Genomic DNA, 19,971 nt, shown 5'->3' on the forward strand with positions numbered 1-19,971 from the left:
GCACTGGAGCTATTTAAGCAACAAAGATAAATACACTCATGGTAATAGGTTACTGCTCACACACACAGCATGCATTAGCTTTTGACCTGATAAGCGTGTAGTTTAAAATAGTTAAGACAGAGAAAACGTAAATGAGATGTATTATTATAACATAGCAAAATGAAGCTTACCCAGTAACAGGACCCTGACAAGCCCAAGAGACAAACCCGTATTACCTGAATTCATTAGTACTTTTACTTATCATGTTTCTCTAAACATATGATTACACTAAATTACTCTACTTTTCTCAAAGTATTTGTAATGATGTGCTAGCTGTCATGTCCCTGTGACGATGAAATTGGCTAGGATACCAGTCTTTCCTCTGAAAACCCATTTTCTTTCCCGTCCTGCATTCCTGCTTCTGCTTTTAAACAGGAAATCTACTTCTAGCAATAAGCAGCTTGTGCAAAATAGCTACTGGAAAACAACTGCCGATACCACGTCTTTTTTTTTAAATCAAGAATGATCAGTAATTTGTTTCAGTTACCTTAAGAATATAAAATATTCCCATGTATTTAAAGCCTCTGGATCTAGGCTATTTGAGCTTGCTCTGTACTTAAAAAGTGAGAATACAAAAGAGGAAAGCATTTCATGACATACGTATCTTTAAAAAAAAACACGCCAACTTTCAGGCCCTGCAAATGCTGCCACGGTATCAGACATGGTAAGTGTAAAATGTGTTGCCTGTCTACAAATTGAACTCTTCTGGATACAAAATTTTTATTGTGTGTATACAGCACACAATACAGTCATTTTTTTTGATACTGAATAGTAATTTCTATTGCTACCGAAATAATAATTTTATCTATGCCAAAATACAAAGGGAATAGCATCACAAGTGATTGTTAGGTTATGTTCTAACTTTTCGTCATTTAATACTGGATATTTTTCCCACATACATGAAAGATTTTAGGTTCGTAATACTAATGAAGTAACTATTTGTTCAAAGATTTAAGTTTAGAAATCGAACCAAAAACTAGTGATATTCAGGAAATCAAGACTTTCACCCCACAGTATATTCACAGCAGTCACTGTTAGATTTCACATCTAAAATATACCTAAATTCAACTGCAACTGAAATATTTTTAACATTCCTAGTTATAAGCTACACAGTATTCCACAGAACTGTGACTTCCCATAGGTAGTCAGTTACTACTTTGCATTTGAACAGCCTTTTCACTGGGTAGAGTAACCACACATATGAAAATCCCAAGATATTTTCAGAATGCCAATACAAAGTAAGAACTTACTTATTTAACTTTGGTTGTACTTATGGGAAGCAAATAGTAGTCTTTGCACTTCTGCTAAATATTTCCATTACTTAAAAAATAATTATTTACTCACAGGTTATCTTAAGATTTCTCTGAAATTATTTCCAAGAGCAAGGGCTGAAAACCAAACCTGAAGCATTGTCATGTTTCCATCTACTTCTTATCAATATACTATTTGTTGGGTTTGGTACATACTGATTTCCTTGGCATCTGCATTTTTACTTGCCTTCTAACAGGTGTCCAACTTGAACTAAACAAGAGTGACATCTCCAGACTAAGTTCATGGAAATCTAAATTACTGCACCTCGTGCAAATAAACACCATGCTTCATCTACCCCATAAAATTTGGAACCCATTTCCCATTCCAGGGCTTTAGCTTTCCAGTTACTTAAGTTTTTCAGCAGATGGAAGGTGCAACGTATCTGTTGGATATTTTATGTTCAGCAACTCTACTGTAATAAATGGAAATCCTCTTTGAAATTGAATGGGGAAGACATTCCTATAGAGTATGTTGCTTCCAGACAATGTTCTGCTAATTTTTTAATGCAATTATTATTTTGATTTACAATTGTTCTGAAGGATATTTTGTTAATCACTTTTCACTTATGCTTTGTTACAAGGAAAATCAGCTCTAATTCTATAAAAGGACTATTTAACATGTATTTATTACCGTGATGCATAATTTTATACAATGAAACTGTTTGACCTACACTAACCACAAGTATTACCTGTGATGTGGAAAGCATTCATATCACACCTTGTTTAGGTTAGTCAAATACTTTCTTTAAGCTGAAATGTTCCTCTTTCCCTTTGTTCAAAATTTTAATCACCAGTATTTTATTTAAACTGGATTAGATATACATTGTGAACAAGGCATAAACAACGTTGCATCTTGTTTTTAAAACTTCTTGACATCAGAACTCCTAATGAGCTTGATGGATCTTATTAACTAAATATTATTAATCATACATTTATTGATCTTAATATATTCAGATTGCTATTGACTATACAGGAAAGATTTGTGTTCACAAAACACATTTTTTCTTTTAAAATGATTGTTTCTTTCTACTTCCTTTAATATTGCATGAAGTCTTAAACTACGTCTTTAGACAACAGTCATTTGTAAAGCAGGTAACACCCAGAATGTATCTCCTTGATAACTGTACTTTCCAAAGAATAGGGTAATTGCAAATATTCTGTAATATACATATATATTTCACAGTTTATCTTTGATTCATGGATCAACAAAAGAGTAATTTAATGAAAAACTGTCTAAAGTAAGAACCACACATCACAAACCTGTCTAGGCTTATAGTCAACCGTATTTTATTCCTTACATAAGTAATATCGGGCTTGATTTTCCAACAGTCCTAATAATCTTACAGATAACTCTGAAATTTACATGCTATCTTTACTTTGATGACCTTGAATAACGAGAAGTTATGCATATTTTCAGGATTCCAAACTTGTGCCTCCTAGGCACAAAGATACAAACACTTTCTGTGTGGTTCATTATCATCAACTTCCTTATTTACTCGTTTTTAATTCTGCAGTTCTTGGAGTTTCATGCTGCTCCTGGACTTCCTCAGAAAAGGTGTTTGGATAAATATTGCAATCATACTAAATTTCCTTATATAAAAACTTATTTAAACATGGCCTGCATCAGAATTAGTGTGGCCAGCAGGACTAGGAAGTGATTGACCCCTTGTACACTTGGGAGACCACACCTTCAATATTGCGTCCAATTTTGGGCATAACATTTATGACAGACTGAGGAAATTCAGGTTGTCTAGTCTGCAAAAGAGGAGGCTGAGGGGAGACCTCATCACCCCCTACATTTACCTGAAAGGAGGTTGCACGTAAGGTGTTGGTTTCTTTTTTCAGGTCCCAGTTGATAGGACACAAGGAAATGGTCTCAAGTTGTGCCAGGGGAGTCTCAGATTGGACATGTGGAAGACTTTCTTCATGGAAAGAGTGGTTAAGCATTGGAACTGGCTTCCCAGGGAAGTGATCCTTGGAGGTATTTAAGAGACACGTGGACGTAGCACTAAGGGACATGGTTTAGTAATGGGAGTACATAGGTTGACAGCTGGACTTGAAGGTCTTTTCCAACCTAGATGATGCTATGATTCTGTACAAGGCAAAATAATTTCCGAAGCATAAGTCAAATTTAAACTGTTAAATAATCTGAACTGTACGTTTTCTTTGCTATGCATAACACTAAATTTGAGGATTACTAGAAACCTCAAGCCACCTTATGACACTGATTTACCAGATGACTGAAACTGCAAACTAATGTTATCTGCATATCTAAGTGCTACTCATCGAAGAAAGGTCACCATTTATTCCAGTTACATCTACTACTAGATTAAAAACTAAATTTACATCTTATAGGAAACTGAATCAAAGAGTCTTAATGAACCAGTATTTAAAGCCTAATTCAAAGTTTATTCCATCTCATAGATATGTTCTCCAGATTTTACTGGCTTCAGAGAATTTTGGGGAGCAGTTTCACAACAGGCTTGAGATGATTTAGGAATACCCAACGCTGCTGTTCACCTGACAGTCTGGCTACATATTTCCATACTTCTCTCTCCTTTGTACTGACAATATCGACTGCGCAATTGCACAGTAATATCAAACTCAAAACTATTTCTTATTATACAGTAAGAACTGAAGTTATTAGGGTTTCTGAATGAGAGTTTGCGGACAGGAAATTGAGGGGTACTGGTGATGTTTTATAGTTTGTGGTTTACTTCCCCCCCCCCACTCTGATTGGGCTATTGCACACTTGCAATTTCCCATATAAGTAGGGAGAAGGAATCCAGGGTCAGAGGTGGGGGAATCAAAGCTGCCATTCTGACTGCAACACAGGCTGAGAATGGTCTACGCCGATCTTGAGACCATACCTAAACGTATCACTGCCAAGATATTCATGCCTTCATTTCCATATACCATTTGGCATTGATTCACTTTTAATTAGTTTTTGGATGTGATAGATCATGCTTTCAACTACTAGGCACACTACCATATCAAATTTTAGAACCATTAGAAAAAAAAAAACGTACTACAAAAATATGAACTTCAGACGCCAGCAGTGGAAAAATAAGCATAGGAAAATTCATTCCCACTTCCTTTGTGTTTCAAACATGCTGTTTTCCAAAGGCAAACATGAAAAAGCAAAGTCGTGATGCTTTGGCCTCAATGGTTTTTCATCTATTTTCTCACATTGTAGAAGTCCGAGTCCTAACTAGCAGAATGTGGAATCTTGCATTTATTTACTTATTTATTTTTCTAATTTCCAGCAAGTGTTAAGGATTTTGTACAAAGAGCAACACTAGAGTGCGCACATCCCACCTTATAACCGTTAAGGGTCAAAAAGACACTTCTAGGTGATCAGAGAATGAATTTGAGAGCTTCTCTCTGCCTACCTGAAATCTGAATCCAGATTTGGATTTACAGCCAAATCTGTCATAACTCCCAACCATTCTAGAATATTTTGCAATACAGCTTCTTATTCCACTGTTGTGGGAATTCAGAGGGGTTGCATCTGCTCTATTTTGTAGAGAGCTCTTCTGTTGGAACAGGGATGAGCACTGCTTTTCGACTCTTTGCACTGACTTCAGAGCAATTAGGTCTCACCCAAATGGAGGTGCAAGAGGTAGGGATTTGCCTGGGATCCTAGACTTCCTCTGTCTAGTCCTATTAGTAGGAAATACAGTAAAGGGGTGACATCTACAAACAAGAAGCTACAGAATTCCTTGGCTGGAAAAGATGTGTTCTGTGCCAGAACAACAATCATAATCACAGCCAATAGATGTAAAATGACAAGTGTCCTTAAATTCTGTTCTCTTCTTTAATTAAGTTTCACCCAGTGGTTTGAAAAAAAATCAATAGCGCCACATCTTTATGCTTGTTGATCCCATTGTAAACTGAGGTGGCAGAGACTGTTATAGACAACTCGTACGTGCCTTTGTCCTGCAAAGTCTGTACTTTATAATGCAATTTTGCATCTAGCACCGATCTCCACACGCACACAAATACAACAAAAATACACCGAGAATTCTCATGTCTGCATGTGTACTGAGTTCATCACAACAACACTATGCTAAGCTGCAAAAAAATAGAGAAATTTTTTGATGAACTGTTTTGAACATCAAACCAATTAATACAAGTAACAAATTCTACACAATTTTTTCTTCACAATGTTTATATGCAATTTAGATTCAAAACTAATGTCATACTGCTTACCAATCTTTTCTTCTATTCTCTTCAAGACTGGTGACTATTCACTCACTGAGTAATTCTAAAAAATAAATAAATAAATAAATAAAAAGGATAATTCAGGAGTACTTATTTTAGGCATCAAGGTCATGTAAAAGTTGCTTTAAATACTCTCAATTCAGCATTTCTCACATGCATTTAAAGATGGCATAGAAAGAAACAACTGTTGAACAGTGTTCTACAACTTACTGTAAGTTTCCCCATAACCAAAATCACTGTAATGGATTTGAACGTGTGTATGTAATCCAACATCCACTTCTACAGTTGTCTTTATTAAGACTTTATTAAGTACATCACCTACATGTCTGTTCCCTACGGTCTCTGTGCAGGTATGCATCACAATTACAACTATCCACAACTTGGTGTTCCTAAAATTCTTATAATGGAAATAAGAGTTCAGAGTATTAAAAAACAGATGGGGACAGCATACATTCAAAGCAGTCTTATTGCAGTTATGTTTTTCTGGTGCTTTCTACACGAATGTAGACAATGCAGCTCCTGCCTAACACAGTCTATGACAGTTATATCCAAAAGAAGTTCATTTCAAGATCAAGTTAGAAAAACTCAAAGCACATCCTGAAGACAAAAATAAAAACTAAAATTAATAAAAAAATCCACCTCGTTTCATAGGAAAATCTTAAATATTTCTTCACATTTTGTGACAAAATGTTAAATATATGTACACAAAAATATATATATATACACACTGTCCTTATATATCTCCTTTACAACTATTTTCTTTGTTTTCTTTCATTACACAATTTAATTACAGAATTTCAAGGATCAGTTCATTAACAAAAGCTTCATACACAGCTTAATTTAGCTTGGATTTAGATTGCACAGAGAGTTATCTTTTCTAGCTATCATGAGGGCTTAAGGGAAAGTTTTGATTTATTTTTTAGCCTCGGTGCTCCCCACAAATGGAGAGCTGACTGGAGCTGTTTACAGTGACAAGGAGGCTGGCAAAGCTACTTTTATTTCATACAAAAAGGTAAAATAGCAACAACAAAGAAAAGCATTTAAAGAGTAAAATGATTTTGTATACAACACTCTGTTCTGTGGCAATTAAGAGTCTCATTTACAGCAGATTGTTACCAAAGTAGTGCCAACACTATTTATTAATTAAAGGTGTTTTTTCATCGTTAGCTCCTTTGTGAAGAAAGTGAGAATTAGCCTACTGTTTCTGGGGAATTACAGTTTTCTAATCATTTTTAAAACGAGGGTGACTAGTTCTGCCACCTATGTGCCCTGCAAACATTCTGCCTCTTATACATGCCAAAAATTCTTACAGCTCCTTCAGACTGTCTACACATTACTTTAAATATTTCTGTACAGATTTTGAATTGTTTTGTACATCAACCAAAATCTGTGATGGTGTTCTTCTAAAGCAACTCTGCTCTTTGCTTTCAAAAGAACATGTTGTTTCATTCCCCTAAAGAAGCTCAGAACATCAAGGAAAATAACATCAAGTGATAGTGGGTTCAAACGTATTTCTAATCTTTACAACCCTTCAGTACTTACATTAAAAAAAGTGAGGCATAATTTATTTCTGATGAAACAGATTTGCTCAGCTTTCTGCTAATAGGATCCTCAGGGCAAAAGGGGTAGGGAAAGCACTGATAAAAGAAGAGAGCTTCATTTTACTGTTTTTTGCTAGTCTGGAAACAATAAATTAATAATAGTGTTTACTCTGATTATAGTTGATTTAGGATAAATTGTTCTCATTTAGCAAATGGGGAAATGAAATTCAATGCCCAAGGGACTGAGAATATAAATCTATGCCAATGGCTACAATTGAAGATACATTTACAGACCCATTCTGAATTCCTGGATTAATTCCAATCATTGCTGATAGCAGGGAGGCCGATATCCTAGTACTATTTAACCAGTTTACTGATCCAAGTAGGCGCTCCCTTCCTCATTCCTCTCTTTGCTTCCTCTTCTGCTCTCCTCATGTCCGTCATGACTTATTTTATTTTATATATATTTTTTAATCCTTGAAGAGTCACTAGCATTTAAGTTTCTCCTCCCTCTTTTGGGGAAAAGAGGGTACAGTTCTTTCTCAGCAGTACACCTGTATTTTGATACTGTTCATCTGAAATTCTTCTTTGGCCAATTCTTCATTAATTACAAGTGAAATGTAACAGACAACCTTAAAATGGCATGCTGTCACATTTAAAAAACAAACAACAACAATAAAAAACAGTACTTCTCAGAAGAATCATCATGAAAGTAACAGAAACACCATTACTCAGCCGAGAAGATAGCCTGAACTAAGTATACTATTAAAAGTGCTTTCATTTCTTTAAAGTGCTGCATTATCATCATACTTCCTGTGCTTGGAAATAATGAAAGAGGATGCATAACACGGCATTGAAGCTGATGGCAAACAGCAAAACCTTCAGGCTAGTATTGCAATTCCTACTATGGAAGTATTACCATTTATTACCACTCATTAAATTTTAATTTTATAGAACATCTTTAAAAGGTCATTTTTAAAACGGGAGTATTGTAGCCAATATTACTGACTAGTTAACCGCTCTGAGAACACAAATCTTCACAGATATGTTGCTCTGAATTATTAAAGCATAAATCTGCTTAATTTAGCTTTGTTTTTTAATAAAAATATTTATTGTTTTCAAATTTAACTAGCACAACCATTTGTTGTGGTGACCTTGATCTTTGAAACAACATTCTGTTACTATGATGGTGTTTGACTAAGTATTCACTACCTCACATTTACCATATTATGACATGTCATGTACCTTAACATTTTAGTTCCTATTTTCCTAAGTACTACATTTATCATTAAAACACGGTGTATGGAAGCAATGAATGTCAGGAAAAAAAAAATTCAAACCAAAGACTAGTTTAGAAAACAAAAAAATGGATACCTAAACTAGCCTCCAGAGTGCCCATTGGTCTTATTCCATTAGCTTATTAATTATCTGATTGTTAACATTCTGTACAAGCTGATGGTGTTTAGCAATCTATTCTGACAAACATTAGTATCAAAATGAGTTTAGCAGAACTAGTGCTTACAAGCGTGCAGGGCATCGCTGCTTCCTACATAAGCCATCAATGCAACTAATGTGGTCCACAGGCCTAGGGAAGTGCTTGTCCCCCTATGCTCGGCTCTGGTCAGCCCACGCCTCAAGTACTGTTGACAGTTTTGGGCCCCTCATGACAAGAGGGTTCAGAGAAGAGCAGTGAGGCTAGCGCAGGGACTAGAAAACAAGACCTGTGAGGAGCAGCTGAGGGAGCCGGGGCTGTTCTGCGTGACAGGAGGCTTCAGCGAGGTGCGTGTCGGCCTCTTGTCTCAGGGAACAAGTGATAGGATGCTGGTAACAGCCTCAAGTTGTGCCAGGGGAGAATTAGATTGGATATCAGAAAGAAATTCTTTACGGAAAGCGTTAAGAAATTGACCAGGCATTGGAACGGGCCACCCAGGGAGGTGATGGAGTCCCCCCCAGTGGTGTTTAAGAGATGTGATGCTTAGGAACATGGTTTAGTGGTGGACTTGTAGTGTGAGGTGGGTGGTTGGACTTGATGGTCTTAAAGGTCTTTTCCATCCTAAATGATTCTGTGTTTCTAATAGATATATCCAACACACTTTTTCACGAGTGTGAATCACAAGTGTAGAGAAGATCAATTTTAACCCTTGAAGAATAAAATTTTAAATTGCTGAAACTCAACTTCTTTCCTGCTAATTTACAGACATACATGTGAGATATAACTTGTTCTGACAGCTTCTCCTTGTTGGTGTGAAGATTGTGCTGACTCAGCACACTGTGCTCTCAGTGGCTTTCAGCACCCTCGATTATGGTTTTTAAATGATTCAATAATGACACAGCGGGATAAATTCGATATACTTCCCAGTGGCTATGTTTTTACTTATGCAATTGCTGGAATTATCTCCTTTGAAGGATATTCCTTTTTCAAACTTGGATGCTTAACAAAATGATAGAACTATATGCAACAAAAACATTTTTCTAATCCCTCCTGTTAACTTGACCAAAAGAGTGGAAGACACGTTGCTGCTCTCTAGATGAAATACCAGCTATGACCTCAACTGGACAGAGTATGTACCATATTGCTGGGCTGGACAGCAGTAGCCAGAAAGCATGTTATTTCCACAAGGAGAAAAATGAAAAACCCCAGACAAAAAGTGACCTACTGATGTCACAGAACAAACCCATGGACAGAACATGTGTAAAGTCTAACCTACAACTCTTATTTCTTGTCCCATCAACAGGAACACACTACCATAAGAATGTTCTTTTAAGTATTTTGATACCTGTTTCTTAAAAATTCAGGACGAATTTCCTAATGGATAACACTATAAGTTTATTCATCTACTTTTGGTGACAATGCCTTTTAGAATCCTACTGAGGACTACATCATCATACTAGGAGGCAGACTGAAGATTCTCTAAACCATGAGTAAATTGCTTAAGATATGCCCTCATCATACTCTTATCCTCACCACAACTTACATTTCAGAAGGAAAGTGTAATATAACCAAGACTAAAATAGAAACAAATAAAACTGTGAAAACAGAAAAAGCTCTACAGTCAAATAGATGTTTCTTCATAGGATATTCAAATCAGACATTTAAAAAAGAAAGCTATAATAAATTATTACATTTAGAAACCGTAGTAAACAACATCGAGATTACAAGGTATATATTACATCTTCTCTTTCAGTATAAGTAACATATTTATAACACTCTGTCAAAAGACCTCTGTCAAAGCAAAGAGACATCCATAACAGATGTATATGCCTACCTTTCATCAACTAGTCTTGGTAACACCTTGTTAGCTGCCACTGAGGTCAAAAATCCATGCATCTTTAATTTTCAAATTTTCTCAAGGTTCTAAGCACATACTTCAGTATCACCAATTTTCAAGGTTTAGGTAGGACTATAGAGTTTTAAAGATTAAGGTCTATACCAATCAGATATTAAGCATTCCTCTATTCAAGTTTCCTCAGAAGATCAATCCAGTAATGAATTTCAGCACAGTAGCAAACTTTTTTTTTTTTTTTTTTTCAATGCATAGCCAGAGAGTGCCAGGACAGTAACACAGCTTAGCAAATAGTTGATACACACACACACAAAGGTCACAGGATACCTGGATTAATAATTTGTTTACTCTGTCCAGATTAAAACACCAGATAGCAACCTGCTCCCAGAAAGAACTAAGAGGTGTATGAGCTACTCTTTATAGTGAACATCTTCAGTCCTTAAAACTGAGGGTATTCCAGAGTGCTACAAGTAACTTGAGATTCAGGGGAACACACAACTTGAGTTCTACTCCTCAAACTGCCTCCACATTTACACTAAAATTACAGTGGACTTGTTATGAAGTGCTTGAGGTAGGCATATCAAACACAGCTATGTCCTACCATTAAATGTCATCTTTAGATGCAAAATTTGCCTACTGTTATTTCATCTTGTAGGTGAAGATAATAGTTCAAAAGCTATGAAAAGCCTGCTCTAACAAGTTCAGTTTGACAGAAACATCAGATTACATTAAAAACAATGGATTTTTTTTAAAAAACATCCTTCAGACCACATGCTTTGGCTATAGTGCAAAGAAACATTCAAGCAAATGTACTTTCACATTATCATTCTGATCTACACCAGAAATTCAGTAAGCTTTTAAAAATCATGGTATGTTAGTACACAAACAGTATAGTTGGTTGAATTTTGACATTCCGGTGACAACAGCAACAGCCTTCACATAATGCATAGCAAATTATACATGACTACCTCTAAAATGTAGAGTAGAAACAGAGGTAAAACTTGATCCAGAGAAAAACATGAGATACACTACTTTTTCTGAGGTACTATAATTTTTATTGTCATTATAATGAAAAATCAGGAAGACTGCAGTTCAAAACCTGACTTTAAGAGTTCCCTCCAGAGCAAGACCTTTATCTGCACAGCAACATACAGAAAGCAATATGATGAATGAGTTTGACTCTAAACTCATGTCCTCCAAAGCTCTGTCAAGGTACCTGCTTTCTACCGGTAGCAATTCCAGACTCGAGGTTAGGACATGTCCTGCAAAGGCGCAGAAAAAAACCCACATTTCTACAATAGCCTCGACACAGAAAGCAGTTCCCTGAACACTGAAGTCCCCAGAATTTTTGCTGAAACCATTTTCTGATGACCTTTATTATTATTTTCATAACTTCTTTTAAATGGGTATTTTAAAAGGTTGTAGATTTTTGTTGTTGTTGTTTTGGTTTGGTTTCTGTTTGTTTGTTTTAAAGTCTGACAGCTGGTTATAGTGAACATAGCAACAGGAAGCAATAATTTATATCAGGAAGCAATATGTCTTTTAATATGCAGTTTCCAAACTCACCCTTGTTTGCTATCTACTGCCTATTTTTTAAATAATGCACAAATCAACTCCAGTACCATGGAAATAATCAACACAGAATCAAAACCTGGAGCTTCTACTAGAGCACAAATCAAAAGCTGCTGGAATCCAACAGCTGGAGCCTGTCTCATTATTTCACTGTGCTTTGATGTGCTTTTCAGCCAAGTATCTTAGAGAATTACTCGCAGATATGTCTATCTGCAAATTCTACATTGCTTACACATTACAGTTTCCAACAGAGATAAATACTGTAACTGAGTTCTCATTTTCAAAAAAAAAACACACCACAACTTTTTTCTTATCTTCTATTAAGCACAAAGCCCTGTAAATAGAGGAATTGAAAATCAGCTGCAGCTAATAAAAGAATCAAGTTTGTTATTGACTTTGAGCTGGTAGTTTCCATTAGATTATCCATCATACTTTTACTATGTGATCAACAGCCTAATTAATTTTGTACTTGTGCATTTAGGCAGAATACTGTATGTTTCAATGGGGTTTACTATAATCCCGCACCTGCGGCCTCAGAGATTTAGACAGCTCTCTATCATAAGTTTATACTATGCCTATAATCACGTCAGCTGGAGTATGGTTCCTGCTATTCAGTCTGTTGAAATATAGCACTATTTAATTTCTGAGGCACTAGAAAATTTGCATCTGTGGTTATGTGTCTTTGGACTTTAATCAGATCAAAGTCACTGAGAGATATTAAGAGAGTTAGATACAATATTTTGCTCAGACAGTTTTAGTGGATAAATCAGACACTGTTTTGATTTTCCCTGCTTATCCAGGAATATGAACAGATGCAATCATGCTATTGTATAATGAATGTTGATTGCCAACAGTATTTGATTTCGCAACCATTCTGTAGTGATAATTAAAGATAACTTGATATCCTATACAGTGATAGTTAAAGACTGCTTTGTGTGCTTTATTGTATAAATAAATGACAGAGAATGAATGGATTTTCTATAACTTTATCTGGCATATATTTCAGAGTAGAAAGAAGTCACAAGAGTCTTGATAAAAATATTCAGATGCAAATGAAAGTCTTCATTCCAAAATGTGTTATTTACCCTTTTTTTTTTTCCTGGTTTGTGGCATTTATGTTAAGCAAAGGCGTAGTACTTTAAGATGCATTAGCTGTAACTTCTACAAAAGGGACAAAAAATGAAGTGAAATGAAAGCTATATTATCTAGGGATCACACTAGGCCTGTAGCCAATGGCAGTCTGTGACTGCGATGAGCTTTGGATAAGGCCCATATGCAGTAGACACATGTACATGTTCATTACACCATTCGGAAACCTTAGGAAGAAAACTTATCTAAATGTACATTTTCCACTAATAAACTTTTCCAAAATTCAGAATTGCGATTTCTTGCCATTACAGTTTTGGCCAGAACTCAATGCTCAAGCTAAGCCATATATGAAGTATGAGACAGCAGCAGAGATGGCCATCTTCCCCTTCTCAGCAAGAGCCCAGCAGAGCATGTTTAGGCTCAGACTACAGAGGTATTTTGAATGAGGCAAAATGACTCGACTGTTCTCCTCCGACACAGCGGAAGGAATCTGCTATAGCCCCGTATGGTGCAGGAACCGTTGCTTTGCTCACATCTAGCATGTTTAATGGGTAGACTCTATGTGAGATGACACAGAAAAGCATCCATATGCCCTTTATTCACTCATGCATGCATTCACTGGCACTATATCCTCTTTACTCCCTGTAGGCTCAGGAAGGCAAAAATGGCAGAGAAGCAGAAACACCTCCCCTTTGGCACTCCCATAATCAAGTCCTTTTCTGACCATTTCTAGACTTTACAGCTTTTTCCTCCTACCTCAGAAGCTGACACGGCCTCAAGCCCAATAGCCACCACCATTATGCCCTCCAACCTTGCAAACTGCTATATGCCAATGTGAATCTGAACAGAAAAGCTTGCTTGGGAGCACTGAAAGTCATTTGTGTATAGAAGCATTAAGGAGGATCAGGATCATGGTACAGTGTATCACAACACATATTTAATGACTCCCACTTAACAACTATTTCTGTCCCCAGACATGCAAATATTTTATGTAGTCCTTAAGTAACTGCTTCAAGCTGCACTGTTATACTGTGATGGTTGCTATGTACAGCACTAGCTAACTGATAGGCATCCCCAATGCCAATATTGTACGTTGCTTTCTCTCTCTAGAATTTTACGTTTCACTTTTAATCATAATTCAGCAGACAACACAGTGAGCTTCTTAGTTCACTGGTCAATACAGTTACCAGGTGAACTCCTTATAAATGACAGAAGAACTTACACTGAAGCCGTTCGTGCTGTTTTAGAAAGCATGTGTGTCAGGCGCTGCAACTTGCCAATTAAATTATCTTCATTCTTGATGTGAGCTTTAGTCACTGAGCGTGTTCATCCCCCTACCCCTCCATCTGCCCCCCCATAAGAACTGCAAGACTAACTCCTATACATTCTCTTCAGGATCTCTGATAATTTTAAACTGATAATTATTTCTATTTTTCACTAAGAATCAGAAAGATATCTGTGCCTCTGATGTATTTCCACTGTGTGTCATTGTGTATGTCAGAAAGATATCAGTTTCCTGCGATCTAAGAAAGCATTTCTGCTGACATTCTTCTTATGACTTTTCATTCCAATTTATAAAGTTACCTGTTGAGGAATTTTTATGATACCATCTCCTTCCTATAGAGGCTACCACCTAAGCCTTGATTAGTTCACAGGAGATCAAACTCCCTAACAAGTTACTGTCAGTTGCAGTTTTAAGACTAGAACTAGGTCAGGTTTATTACCTACATCAATCCTTTTATGTGGCAAAGCAAAGACAAAAAAAGGATTTTAGAAAAAAATAAAGGAAAACAGGACTGAAAGTCTAGCTAAGATCTAAAAATGTTTCTTATCTCAAAAGTGAAATGTCACAAATGATTTTTAAATTACCAAACCCCCAAGGCTGGAGCCATGTAGTCTCCAGCTTTGTCTAAGAGACCTTACAATATTACAGCAGGTTTTTGTTACGGAGATAGCATAAGAGCAGAGTTGTCTGTAATGTGGGATCTCTTAGATATTAGGTCAGCAAAGGCTGGGGAAATGATTTGCTGTTCTTAGGAGGACAGAAATACTTTCTGCACCTATTGATACCTATTGATCTTTTCCAAGTGCTGGGATTGTTCTGGGTAGTTTTGGAGGAGCTACACTGCAGTAAGAAATGACACTAAAAGCTTTATGAAGTTGTTTTGTAACGCATTCAGGCATATATTGTTTGGACATTTCATGATAATACATCACTGTATGGAATTGTTGATGCCTTTCTACATCTGATGTCTTTTCAGTATTATCCCATTATTGTGGTGTTTTGTTATTTCAGTTTCAGCTAACCTTCAGATCCAGGAAATGCCAACCCATTGCAGCAGAAGAAAGTATCTGTTCAAACAGTTAAAGCTTGTGATGAAGTTCCAAGGGGTTTCTCTTACTTGGACTGAACTGCCAATCTATGAGACTGCCATTTCCATGGCTGGAATGGAAGCACTCATAAATACAGAGAATCATAAATGCCTTTTTTAATCTCTTAGAACTCCACCACCATGCAGTTCTGTTGGTTTTAGGCGCAGCATCAGTGATGATCACGTTTTCAGGCCATCAGTCACTCTCTGCTTAAATAGATAGAGTAAACGTGCTTCTCCAAAAGCACTGAGGGGAAGCAAACAATGGCTGCGGCTACCATACCCGTGGCTGTAGGGGAGAGTTCTAATGAATCAAAAAGGTACTAAAACATGGAGCTTTAAGAAACGGATACAGGAAAGTAAGGCAAAAGCTGCTAGGTAACCAGAAATTCCTACTTTGCTAGTGTAATAATCGTTATTAATCCTCCTGTTTGAACCCTCTGAGTTTAGGGATAAGCCACGGCATTAGACACAGATGTTATTAAGATACACTTTGCGAGAACAGGCATCTCAGGAGAGAACAAGACTTAAGCACATTTTTGGGTCATGTCTCCTCTCCTGTACCCTCCTTATTCCTGCCAGTTTTAATTAATGTACAAGCTCACACAAACATTGCCAGCAAGCATGTGACAAGCAGCCTAAATGGGAAGATTTTCTAGCAGTAATGAAACACATGGAAAGTGGAATTAAATTCAGACAAAGCACCATTATACTGAATTTGCCATCTATATAGTTAATGTTAATTGTAAGAGCTATAAAAATCAAGGAAGAGGCTAAATACACACTATACTGATGCTATTACATATGAGTAACAGTTACAACAGTCTGAAGAATGTTTTCCCAATTAGGAAAAGTTGAGTTTACATATGAAAGCCCATTGAATCATTCAGAATGCACGTGTAAACAAAATGCATGTGTAAACCCAGTTTACAACACTGAAGGACTAATGTTGTGACCCCATGTCCAATTCTACGCATCCAAACAAAAATGGAATATACCCAAAGTTAAAGTCTCCCCACAGATCCTTTCCTTTAGCAGCTCCAGGACTACTATTGATCACCTCCTTCCTCCTGTGAAACAGAGCAAGCCAAGGCGGAGCACAGCTCATCAGTTGTTTCACTAGCAAATGATGGAGAACAGAATCTCAGATCTTTCCCTTCCTGAATAAGATGCTTGGTTACCTTTCAACCCATGCTAACCTTTTCTGAAAGTCTGGCTTCAAAGCATTCAGAGTTTCAAAAGGGTGGGTAAAAAGGCTCCTGAGCTACTAGTGAGGCTTCTCTGGGGTTATAAGCTCTGTGCCCCCAACCAGAACGAAGTCATTCTTGAGATCTACCATTCCGAAGACTGAACGGTCTCTTAGCATTTTCAAGGAGAAAACGAATTGCAGAAGTCCAAAATGCAGGAGACACCAGCTGGTGGGATTGGATTCCTGCGCCCACTCTGAGGAGATCCCATACTTTGGAATCTCAACAGACATCCAGAGGCAATGGGACTGGATGTTGCCCATTTCTAACCCATAGCAATATGAAGAGATGTTTCCGCTTTTGCTTCATTAAGATAAACACATACTCCAAATTTACAAACTTGGAGCCAAAACTCTTGCCTAGAAAAATCAATCAACACCTTCTAGTGTGGCAGGCCTAAAGATAACAGCAGAAAGGAGCTTATTTAAAAAAAAAATAAAAATAAAAATAAAAAGCAAAACTTGCATATAAAGGAGAAATCTTTCAGCAGAGAAAAAAAAAAAAAAATTACCATCCTGCCCCTATCCTAAATAGGGAAATAGAACCAAAAGACCCTTTTTTAAAGGTCCAAAGATGTTTCTAAACATACAGACATTTGCTCTCAGAATGCTTTCTTGCTTGCACAACACATCGGTACTACACCCCATATATACTGCATCTGTATTTACTGTGATGCACTGTTGCACACAAATCACCCCCCATACCCCTCCTCCTCCTATTTTTCATTGAAAGCCTGGAATCCAGCCTTGTATGAGCCTGCAGCACTCCAGATGGGTCAGACAGCCTTGCCAGAAGCCTTGCTCAATACCACAAGATAATTTTATGGTCCTCTGTTTAAACACTGTGCAGTGAATATGGCTTCCAATTCAAAGTAATAACGGCATATGGCACTGCTTTAAGAGATTGTCATTTTTGGTGGCGTGCAAGAATTATTATTTATTCCCCCCGATATAACACAAGAGTTGTATTAGCTACTAAAAATGGACAGCATACCATAATCAGTCTTTGCTGAGGATGACCTATTCAAAATGGAATTATAGTATTAAGACATTCTGTGCAAGTTGGCTAAATGATGTAGTATCAGTCACAGGAGTTCAAAGTTCTGATGAGACAGCAAAACATTAACCCTGTATCTCTGTAAATGAAAAAAAAGTATGGCAATAGGGGGTCTTCTGACTCCCCTCCTTTCTCTTTTTTTTTTTTTTTGGCTATCGCAATACCTAATTATGAATTAATCGTTGACAAATGGTTAGCCCATTAAAAAGTTCTGATAAAATCCAAGAACAAAAGAATTGGAAGCTGAGTATTATTTATAACTTCAACCAAGGAAAATCAAAGTGAAACCTTTGGAGAAGTTACAGGCAATAATTATAGTCCAATAATTTCCTGGTGATATTTTATTACGCAATACAAGTGCAATAAATGATTTTTTTATGTTTATCTAGGAGGAGAAAGAAGAAGAGCACTACAATGACCAATTTGTCATCTTCAAATCTTTTTTCCACTTTCTGAAGAATACAGAACAAACTGTCATTATGGTGAAATTAAAACGTAACAAATACTCTGTAGTAACTGGCTAACTGGAGATACAGAAAATCAAAACACAGTATATCCAATAACGTTATTGAGTGCAATGATGGAGATAAAACATCTTCCAGAATCCCCTAGGTCACAGATTGCTGGAAGCTGAAGTTACATGGAAAATTACCTCAGTACCTTGTTTTGATCCTCTCCCTTAAGCATACTGTATAACTGTTGATGATAGAATACTGTATTAAATGAATGTGTGCTACTACTGAAAATGGCTGGTCTTTTAGTCTATACATTTACATACATAAGAGCTTGCCCTACCTATTCCAGTGGTGCTCCTTCCTAACTAATGATCTATTTAGGCTTGGCATAACAAGTGTCCTTCAGGTTTTAAGATCTTCTTTAATTTCTCATTCTTAGGTGGTAAGTCTGATCTAAGAATTTGTCCTATTCACACAGAATCACAGAATCGTAGGGGTTGGAAGGGACCTCAAGAGATCATCGCGTCCAACCCCCCCCCCCCCCCCCCCCCGCCTATTGATGACAAGTACCAACAGGAATTATAAATGTACTGAGATTTATTTTTATTTTTTTTTAAATCCTATCCTACTTCACTTTTAGTTTACCTATATCAGTCTGCTACTTGTGTTACTTGAAATTATTTCCAACAGGTAATTTCATTTCAGAGAAGCATGTTATGCAAACTCTTTTTGTCTAATTCTTTGTGATAACTAAATTAAACCTACTAATCATTTAAAAGTTGCTAGAGCACTAAATCAAGAAACTACAGTAAAACATAAAAGGTTTCTGAACATTGAGAGTGACTTTGAATCATTACATCCATATTCATGCATTTTTTAAGTTAGTTTTATATTTTATATTGTAACTCTCCTCAATCAGAAGTAGATCCAGACAAATCTGGACAGATTTAAGAAATTGAACAAACTGTCTAGAAACTGACATAGTGAGGAAAGCTAAACTTAAAATTATATTGACTACATTTTATGCCTTCTCATCATAAACCTATCCAACACGACCATTCTTTGTCCTTAGCTGCATGACACCCATTACTAATATTCCATAATAGTAAATATGAAGTGTAGGTAAATTCATATTACTGTTAGGTTCATGAAGTCCCTTGGTAAATAAGCATCTGCCATTCACCAACTGATGGTGACGCTCTTGCTGTGAATTCTAACAACAGAAGCAATCACCAGTAGATTGTCAATATCTCTTATAATTCCAGTATGCAACTATGTGTGGACAAACACCTTTTTAAGGGCAATAAAAACTTATCAGTGCACAGTAAATATTGCAATTTGTTTCTGCTACCAGTTAACACAGTAATCTTGATCTATTTCTGTGTTTGCAGAGAGCTAGATTCGTACATAGAAATAATCTTTCGTTAACTCTAACTGCATAGCTGAAAATCACAAACCCTTTGTCTGAAAATGTAGTTTTATTAGACTAGTTAGATTGTTCTAATACAGTATTTCTAGATAGAAGTTTTTTTTTCTCTCTCTCTTTTTTTTTTTTTTTTTTTTAACAACAGCTACACCAACATCTGCACTGTGGGCACAAATATTTTAGGTAATGCAGATTTAGTAGGAGAGATGAGAAAGATTTACTGCCACTTCAAACACTGACTTTGTCACAGTATGCTCTGCCATCAGGTGACATAGCCAGAGCTACATACTAATTACAAGGTATGTAATTTATGGGTATTTGAAAAACGACATCACTTAATAGTCTAAACTTAAGTA

The 19,971-nt window shown here is 36.5% G+C and overlaps 1 protein-coding gene across 1 annotated transcript in view; it reads right to left on the bottom strand.

Moving 5' to 3' along the window:
* The window catches only part of TENM2 (teneurin transmembrane protein 2), a 1,590,996-nt gene that overhangs the window by 973,409 nt on the left and 597,616 nt on the right, over positions 1-19,971 (bottom strand). The window contains exon 7 of the mRNA XM_040574031.1: positions 5,562-5,616. The gene's annotated coding sequence lies outside the window, so the exon portion shown is untranslated. The remainder of the gene's footprint in view (positions 1-5,561; positions 5,617-19,971) is intronic.

Source organism: Cygnus olor, chromosome 14 (genome assembly GCF_009769625.2).
Source record: "Cygnus olor isolate bCygOlo1 chromosome 14, bCygOlo1.pri.v2, whole genome shotgun sequence".
Classification (NCBI taxonomy): Eukaryota; Metazoa; Chordata; class Aves; order Anseriformes; family Anatidae; genus Cygnus; species Cygnus olor.